The 9,723-nt window shown below is 34.7% G+C and overlaps 1 pseudogene; it reads left to right on the top strand.

Moving 5' to 3' along the window:
• Positions 1-6,267: 6,267 nt before the first annotated feature.
• On the top strand, positions 6,268-9,312 carry LOC113285298 (annotated as a pseudogene).
• Positions 9,313-9,723: the final 411 nt, after the last annotated feature.

Raw genomic sequence — 9,723 nt, 5'->3', positions numbered from 1 at the left:
CAAGCTAAAGGATTGAAACCCCTGTTATTATATAACCCCAGAAAAAATTTCTCCCCAAAGTAGTTAGTTGTTGAAGGAGATTTTTAGGAAAATTGAAAGCACCCAACTGGTAAACAAGTACATAATTAAGTATATGCTTTAATTATCATAGTGCCTCTACCTGCTTGTTCGAGAGAAGTAATTGACCATAAGAAAATTTGTGGTCAAAGTTTCTTTAATGGACTTGAAAGATTTTTGTTTTAAGTGTCCAAGGATTAACGGATATCCAAGATACTTTTCCTTTGAGCTCATGGTTTTAACACCTAGAATTCGTGTCAAAGTTTCAGCTACCTCAGGCTTTGTCTTCTTACTGAAATAAACTGTAGATTTCTCAAACTTAATTACTTGGCCAGACTGAGAGCTGAGTAAACATCAAGAAATCATATGAAAAATGAAAATGATTAATGGAATGGAGATAGAGCAGCCACTTTAATACCTTTTATGGATTTATCCTGTTGAGTGCTTGTGAGATGCCTTGCTAAGATAAAGAGATAAGATGAGAGCGGATCACCTTGTCTTATGCCTCTAGTAGGAGTGAATTATTCACATGGAGAACCATTAAGCTAGCATGACTGATAAAGAAGTAGTAGTAATACACTGATAAATTACGTCAAAGAAATCTTCAGAAAAACTAAAATAACGAAGTACCTTAATCAAGAAAGCCCACTCTAACCTATCAAATGCTTCCATCCAACTATTTTGACCTTTTTACTTCTTCATAGAATGAATATTTTTTTGGGCAATGAATGTGTTATCACTTGACAATCCTCTTGAAACATAAGCTTCTTGGAACAGAAAGATAATTTTGTCCATAAGAGCTTCATCTTGTTGACAAGAACTTTAGATATAAATTTATAAAATTTGGTTTACAATCCAATACGCCTGTAGGCACTAGCACTGATATATTTCTTCTTCTTTTTGGAATTAAGAGATATATGTCTTGTTGATTTGCTCAAGAATATGTTTACTTTCAAAAAATTTCATCACCATCAAACACATATCTTCACCAACAATGTGCTATTAGATTTTGTAAAGAACCAGATTGAATCCTTCTGGACCAGGAGTACTCTAATATTCCACGCTTTTAAGAGTACCATGTATTTCATCATTAGAAGGCATTCTTGTGAGCGAAACGATATCATTATCTGAAATAATAGTAAGAAGAATGTTGTATAGACTTTCATCTAAAACTGTATTTGTAGAATTTATGATATTCTTGAAATGATGAGTCAAATGGATAGAGATCTCTTCTCTTGTTGGTAGCCATTTGTTATCATGATCTTGAATACAGTCGATCTTATTTCTAGTTTCCTTCTATTGATCTTAGAATGAAAATATTTGTTGTTGTTGTCCATGTGTTTAATGAAATGATCCCTTGACTTATGCTGATAAAATTCATTCTTTATCTTGTGCAACTTTCTTAATTCTTTGTTGATTTTAATTATAGCATCATTACACCTTGATCTGGTTGTTGTTCTTGGAGAATATTGTTTAACTCTTTTGCAGATTGTCCATTTTCTGATTGATATTACCAAAATGTTTCTTGTTCCATAAACATAATTCTCTCCTTGTTGTGTGAAGTTTGTTGACTAACCGATCAAGGATTTCCAAGCATAAACAATTACAAGATTCATCATTTAACCAAGTCAAGAAGAACTTAAAAGGCTTCTAGCAATTAGGTATAGTAGAATCAGTGACTAACATTATAGGGTTATGGTCATTACCTACTTGAGTGAGATGATATAACTCGGAGTTAGGAAAATTTAAAGTCCGGTTAACATTATAAATATCCATGTCAATTATAAATTTCTTAGTACCCGTTCTAATTAGTGCTACTGGTCCAGGTGAAGTTTTCCTACAAAGCCTATACCCTCCAAGCCACATCTATAAATGATATTATTAACCAAACCATCAGTAGAAGAAAAGGAGGTAGTTTTTCATTATCAGATAAACGAAAAATTTAAGATCTCCTAAATCTATACAGAGATTGCTATATGACTATTAAATTGTTGAATGAAATTCCATTGCTCTTTTCTCCAAGACTAGTTTGAGTAGTCGTACACGATGTTAATAAAAACTGGGGATTAGTAGGATCAGATTGAACTAAAACATTAAATATGTTATTGTAACCATCAACAATGTCATAAGTGAAACCATTTTTCCATAGCAAGACAAAACCACCAGATAGACCTTCTAGTTCTATAAAAGCACAATTTGGGTATTGATATTGTTTTAAAAGGGGCATACATTTGTGACTACTAATCTTGGTTTCACACAAAAAGATTATAGCTGGATTTTGAGTTATAACCAAGTAACTCAAATGATTCCTTGTGTCAGAGTTTTTAAAAACTTGAACATTCCATGAGATTATTTTCATGATTGTAACCATCATTGAAGAAAAAAATATGAAGTTAAGCAGTGACTACACGGATGAGTAATATGAACGAAAACACCAAATTTACTCATCAGATAAAAAATGCAAACCAATAAATATAAATATCTAAAGAGTAGAATTAATGCAATAGAAAATTTATAAAACCAATTACTGTAAATTAAAACAGAATAACGGTAAGTAAAAAATTTTGTTTTAGGGTTTACTTGATTTTGCATTTCTGTGTTTTGAACTTGGATGTCTCGAATTGTGAACCTTTGAGATGTTTGAGTGTCTGTAATCATATCATTATTTAACAATTGAGGATAATCATTTTTACTAGAATTATTGTTATTATCATTCAAAGCATTGTGTTTTTTCTCCAATTTAGCAGCATATTCATCTTCTTATGCAATATTGTTTTTAAGCTAAAATCCATGTTAATTGTAACACCATTTTTTTGGAGGTATAAAGACAGTTTTCTTAACATAACTCTTTTAATTCTTCGTTCCAACTGGAACATTTGTTGTCATGATATGTACTATGTTTTTCCTTATGTTTTTAACTTCTCCTATAAAGTATGGTTTTTCATGAGCTTTGACTAGAAAATTTGCAGCATCTTTACATGTACCTTAGCAGTGTTGTATAACATCAAATTCGCGTATATGCCGCTGGGTTGACGTTCGTAAAAGATCTTAATCCATCGAGAGACACCATCATTTGTGATTGATTTGACACCTCTTCTAAGAGTATTGGTAAGATCTATGTTGACACAAATGGATCACTACCGATATGGATGGCATTCATTGGTTCATTGGCTACCACCTGACCCATAATTTCTCCAATCTTAATAACAGAAGTAACATTCATATATTCTGGAAGTAAAAACTTCACTTGTATCCAAAACTGTTGAAATCCCTAATGTTTCACTATATAAATCATTTCTGATATATAATCATGAACTACCACTAGTTATTTGTTAATGCTCCAGGGACTTTCATCAATAGCTCTATTTAACAAATCCCATTTTCTAACCTTATCGATAAGCATGAACTACCACAGTCCCAATAAGCATACGAAATTCGATGACAACCTTACTGATAGCACTTGCTTGCCTCCCAGTTATTCTCATCCTCTTCACCCTCATTTGCAAGTTGATTATAGATTACAACTTCATTAGTATACCCCAAACCAAATATAGCTTGTTTGAACTTGTTAAAGAATTCACCCACTGGTTCATTGCCATCACCTTCCATGATGCGAACTTCAAATGTGGTATATAAACTGCATACAAACTATGAAGCATGAAGCTCCGGATGGGTTTTGACTTCAAACTTAGAATGATACATCATCGAAATCGATAAACATGAAGCTCAGTGTCGATTCGAACTTCAAATATGGTATAACGGCATATAAACTAAAATGCTTATTCTCCAAAGAGTTTTATGCTCAAAATATTTTTTATCTAAACAGATATTTCTACCGGTTTTATGCCCATGATAGTTTTATCAGAACAGATATTTTTACCCAATCACAAAAAGCGCAAGTTACTAGAATTTAGTGTTTATGCCCATAATTGTTTATAACAGAATAAAGAAAAATTTGGCAGAAGTGTATACTAAAATAGTTTTTAGCAGAAAACTGAAAACTTTTACATAAGTGAATAAAAATTTAGCAGAAGTGCATACAATTTAGCAAGAAGGAAAAAAATTTGTCGTACCCCTACAACGACGTCACTAAAGGTTGCAAAAGGGGTTGTAGAAAATCTTACATCATAACTATCCATTTTAATCTCTAACCGCCTATTTAATATTTTTTTCTCTACTGATCTTTTCTTTATCCATTTCATAAACTCTTCTACTCCACTTTTTTTTTATAGGAAAGGCTTCTCACTGTTTGCTGCTCAGTCACCTAAGCCTTTTTACAACTTTTATAAAGGTTGTCAAAAGTTTTCATAAATATTAGCATAAAAAAGAACCACAAAAACAGAATTGCGATAGTGTAGGCATGGTCGATTGTGTGGACTTGCACGCAAGAATTTCTTGCCAGCTAACCAGATTTCTCGCCACCTAACCAACATTCCAAATAGCTGTAGATAAACAAAATCACTAATTCTCACCGCATATTCCATACTTTCATTTTATTTGTAAAGTGAGTTTTAAATAATCCAATATCAAAACCATATACATATTCCAAAAAGAGGAATGCTTACCTGTTGCCGGGAGTGATGGGTCCCAAACTGATTGACATGGAACCCAACTAAAAAATTGATATGAGATACAATTTTGTAGTCCAAATATGTCCACCCCAAAAATCAGGGTGCCCGGTTTCAATTAATGTTCCAAATTTCAGGGTGCAAAAATTTGGACTCGATTTTGGATGAGTTTTGCGGGAGAGTTGGACTCGATTTCGGATAAGTTTTGTGGGAGAGTTCATTTAGAAATTATGTTATTTACATTGGTCACTTGGTTTCACTCTTGCACTTGTAATTGCGGCATACATGAGCAAACACCAAATGGTGGATTCCTATCCAAGAACAATAAGAGGCGGAGTAAAGCGTAAACAGGTTTGGAAGGCCAATTTTTTTTAAAAAAAAATTCGACTATGATATATGGCGCCCAAGTTTATGCACCCCTGCACCCAGTGTTACGTGGTGATCCAACTGTTAGTACTCTGTTTCTTTCACGACTAAATCTTATTTGTAAATTCTTCTATCCTCTTTTTATATCTTTGCTATGTTATTTTAATTAGTCTCTCTATTGATTTTGATAACGATGATGACCTATTTGGAAGAAAAACATTAACTAACACGATTATAAGAGCTATGATCAAAACTCAGAAGACAAAAAATTTGGTTTGTGGTGAATGTTACACTTGTAATCACTCAAGTTTTATGGATGAACGACATTTGGTGGTTCTAGTAAAAAAAAAAAGAATCTCAGAGGACAGAAAAAAAAACAGAACTAAGAACTGAACTTTTGATTATGTGGTTGTTTGGCGGACATTCTTCCTGTAAAGTATAATCTCCAACTTCCAAGCCTCACTCAGACCAATGGTATGGACAATTACTTTGATCATTATCAATGATTCATTGAACATTTGATTGGTTACTTAAAAAATTATCTAATACTAAGAAATAAAGAGTCGCTAAAAAGTCCCTAAAGAGTCCCTGTTTTTACAAATCCTTAATGTGAATTTGATGGTGATAAATTATCTCCACATGCAGTACTTTGTATAGTTCTTCTTTCTATGATTTAACATACGAGTAATACTATCCGTAACATACAAAACGAAAATATATCAAAATTCAATCAATTTTTCTCTCAAGGTTTCCAAGAAATTAACAGGAATATTTTTGAATTTAGAAGTTAATGGAGAAAATTATCCAGGTCAACCCCAGGTAACATTGGGTGCATTGGGTGCACTTAAATTGGGTGCCATATATCATTTTCTTTTTTTTAATAACGAGGCCCCATATTTAATTTGCACCACATATTTCCAATTTTACCCTGTAATTTGTAAATTTATTTATTTTTAATGTCCATCCATGGCATAATTTGTAACTTTCCATTTCCAATACAAATCTAAAAGCTATCAACAAAACAAAGAATCTTTCCAATTAAAGAAACAAATAAAAGCTATAAACAAAACAAAGAATCTTTTCCAATTAAAGAAACAAACTTTGTAAAGAATCTTCCTATTAATTACTAGTAGAGGAGAATCAAAATCCTCAAATTTCTCAAGGGGAAACACCTACACCTTTTTCTTTTCTTCAAATCAGAAACAAAACCCTAAGCAGGAAAAAAAAATTCCTCTACAAAACAGAATTAAAATCTTAGTTTTTTGTGCTCTCTAAGATGGTGACAGTTCTAGATACAGAACAATCAAAGATCAGAAAGGTAGAAGAAGAAGAGATATCACCAATTGAAGAAGTAAGATTAACAGTATCAACCGTAGATGATCCAACACTCCCAATATGGACATTCAGATTGTGGGTATTGGGTTTAATCTCATGTGGTGCCCTATCATTCATCAACCAATTCTTTTCATACCGTACAGCACCTTTGGTTATAACTCAGATTACCATTCAGATTGCAAGTTTACCTATCGGAAAGTTCATGGCGTATGCATTACCAACAACTAAGTTTTATATAGCTGGTTTAGGAGATTGTTCGCTTAATCCAGGTCCATTCAATATGAAAGAACATGTTTTGATCTCTATGTTCGCGAACGCTGGGAGTGGTTTCGGCAGTGGACCGGCCTATGCGATCGGTATTGTTAATATTGTTAAAGCATTTTATAAGAGGAAAATCTCCTTCTTGACAAGTCTACTCCTTGTTATCACTACTCAGGTTCTATTTTTTAACCCGTCTGTAAATTTATTTATTTTTAATGTCAGAGAAGATTTTTATTTATTTTTTGAATCGTTTGATACCGAGATGATGAATATCTAAGAAATTCATGATTGAGGTATATATAGGTTCTGGGATATGGATGGGCTGGTGTAATGAGAAAATTTGTTGTGGAACCTGCAACTATGTGGTGTCCCGCAACCATGCCACAAGTTTCTCTTTTCAGGTAACACCTTTAACTCCTCCACTCAGTGAGTACTAAGACTCATCGAAAATACAAGGTCGTTTGTGAATGTTAACATGACCTAGCTACAGAAGTGTCTTGAAAAATCATTGAGTGGTCATCGATTGCCAGGTAATTACATATATAAGGAGTAGGATCTATGGCCCGGTAGGGGCCGGAAAATTGCAGTGGTCGGACTTTTTCCTTGCCTGACATGAAAGGTTTAGTCTGTCAATTATGCAGAAGCGTATGTACAATGCAGGCTGTACAACATTTGCATGTTATGGAGTATTGACAGTCTTTTTTTCTGTTACCTGGAAATATGCAGAGCATTGCATGAGAAGGAGCATGATAAACAATGGATGTCAAGGGGAAAGTTCTTTATGATTGCATGTGTTGCCAGTTTCGTTTGGGCTTTAGTCCCAGGATTTCTTTTCCCAACTTTGTCCGCTCTCTCTATACTTTGCTTGGCATTCCCTAAATCAGTCACGGCTCACCAAATCGGTTCAGACATGCATGGGTTAGGGATTGGGTCATTTACGTTCGACTGGTCTGCAATAGCTGCATTTATGGGTAGCCCCCTTATAAGTCCCTTTTTCGCCACAGTCAACGTCGCGTTAGGTTATGCCTTGGTCGTGTATGTCCTAACCCCCGTTTCTTATTGGGGATTGAACTTGTACAATGCTAAGACATTCCCAATATTTTCATCACACTTGTTCACTTCCCATGGGAATACATATAACGTATCAGCTATTGTGAACAACAACTTTGAGATAGATGCATTGCAGTACGCACAACAGGGCCGGATAAATTTGAGTACGTTCTTCGCCGTCTCCTACGGAAATGGGTTCACCACTATAGCAGCAACCCTGACGCATGTTGGCCTGTTTCACGGAAAGTAAGTCTGCTGTGGTTTAGTTATGATTATTATGGAGTTTCTCATTTATTGTTATGTTTCTACCGGACCTGAAATTTTGTAAGGTTTATAATTTTTGTAACTGCACAGGGAGATCTGGGAAAAATATTCAGCTTCACGTAAGGAAAAGGAGGATATCCATACAAGATTGATGAAGGAGTATAAGGACATACCAAACTGGTGGTTTCACCTCATGCTTGGAGCGACATTTGTAGTTTCTCTTCTGCTCTGCATTTTCCCAAAAAATGAGGTTCAGATGCCATGGTGGGCACTTATCCTTGCCTGCGCAATAGCTTTGTTCTTCACTCTACCAATCAGCATCATCTCTGCTACAACAAATCAGGTAAACTAACCAAACCTATATGTTAACCTATATGTTGACGTGAATAACTGAATTGGAAATACCTTCATCATTTCAACTAGGGTTCGTTATTTTAAAATGCTCAAGTCTATTCTTATTGGTTTTTTTATAGACACCAGGACTGAACATCATTGCAGAATATTTAATGGGTCTTATGCTACCTGGAAAACCAATTGCCAACGTATGCTTCAAAACATATGGGTATATAAGCATGGCTCAAGCCCTCTCCTTCCTTCAATTTCAAGCTAGGGCACTACATGAAAATCCCTCCGAGATCGATGTACTTAGTTCAGGTACTATCGCACTCTTTTTATTTCCTTGTTCCACATTATATACAGTATAAGCTACAGATGGTATAAAAGCGTTATATCGTACAGTATGACTCGCAAAAGGTCTTCGTAATCTTAATAGAATTATAGAGAACTCATCATACATTTGCTAAGTCGTTCTATATCTATCAGCTCATTGGAACCATCATAGCTGGAGTAATCAACACTGGGACAGCGTGGTACATGCTGAACTCTATTCAAAATATATGTCAGGAAGATCTCCTGCCAGCTAATGATCGAGTTTTCTTTGACGCATCTGTTATCTGGGGTCTCGCTGGACCAATGCGTATCTTTGGCCCCAAAGGGAACTATTCAGCTCTAAACTGGTTCTTTCTCGGGGGTGCTGTGGCTCCAGTATTGGTTTACGCAATGCATTTGAAATTTCAAGAAACATACCTGGATTGCTTTGATTAACATTCCAATCATTCTGCAAGCTACTGCATTAATGCCACCTGCTTCATCTGTAAACCTGAGCTCATGGATAGTGGTCGGAGTCATCTTCAACTATTTTGTTTTCCTGTACCACAGGAATTGGTGGCAGAGGTATAATTATGTTCTTTCTGCTGCCTTAGACGCTGGAGTGGCAATTATGTCGCTATTCATATACTTTGCGCTCAGCGATACAACACTGAACTGGTGGGGCACAGGTGGTGAGTATTGTGACTTGGCTACTTGTCCAACAGAAAAGGGCGTTGTTGCAAAAGGTTGTCCAGTTTTGTGACAGTCGATCAATGTACTCCTCCTATATAGTACCCAAGTTGTTCGACAATTGTTTATGAAAAATTAATTATGGTGAAAACGAATGTTTTATTCAAACCGCAAGTGAAATATGTAATATTTAGTGGAAGCTACTAACCATGCCTAGCAACATAATCTGGCTTGGTCGGGGTATACCCTGATTAATTTGGGTATTGCCCAATAAGACAAAACTTGGATAATTTTGAAGTAAAAGAGGTCATCCTTTAATCATGTATTTTTAAAATGATTAAATTGACCCTATAATGATTAACACTAATTTAATTGAAATGATTGGATTAGTTAAATTAGTTAGATTAGTTAATTTATAAGTTAGGTTTTAGAAATAATTGGAAGAGAGAAGTAGAATGAAGTATTAGAGGAACCTTTGTGTGTG

The sequence above is a fragment of the Papaver somniferum genome, chromosome 6, assembly GCF_003573695.1.
Source record: "Papaver somniferum cultivar HN1 chromosome 6, ASM357369v1, whole genome shotgun sequence".
In the NCBI taxonomy this organism is placed as follows: domain Eukaryota; kingdom Viridiplantae; phylum Streptophyta; class Magnoliopsida; order Ranunculales; family Papaveraceae; genus Papaver; species Papaver somniferum.
This window is presented reverse-complemented; position numbering and strand designations above follow the sequence as displayed.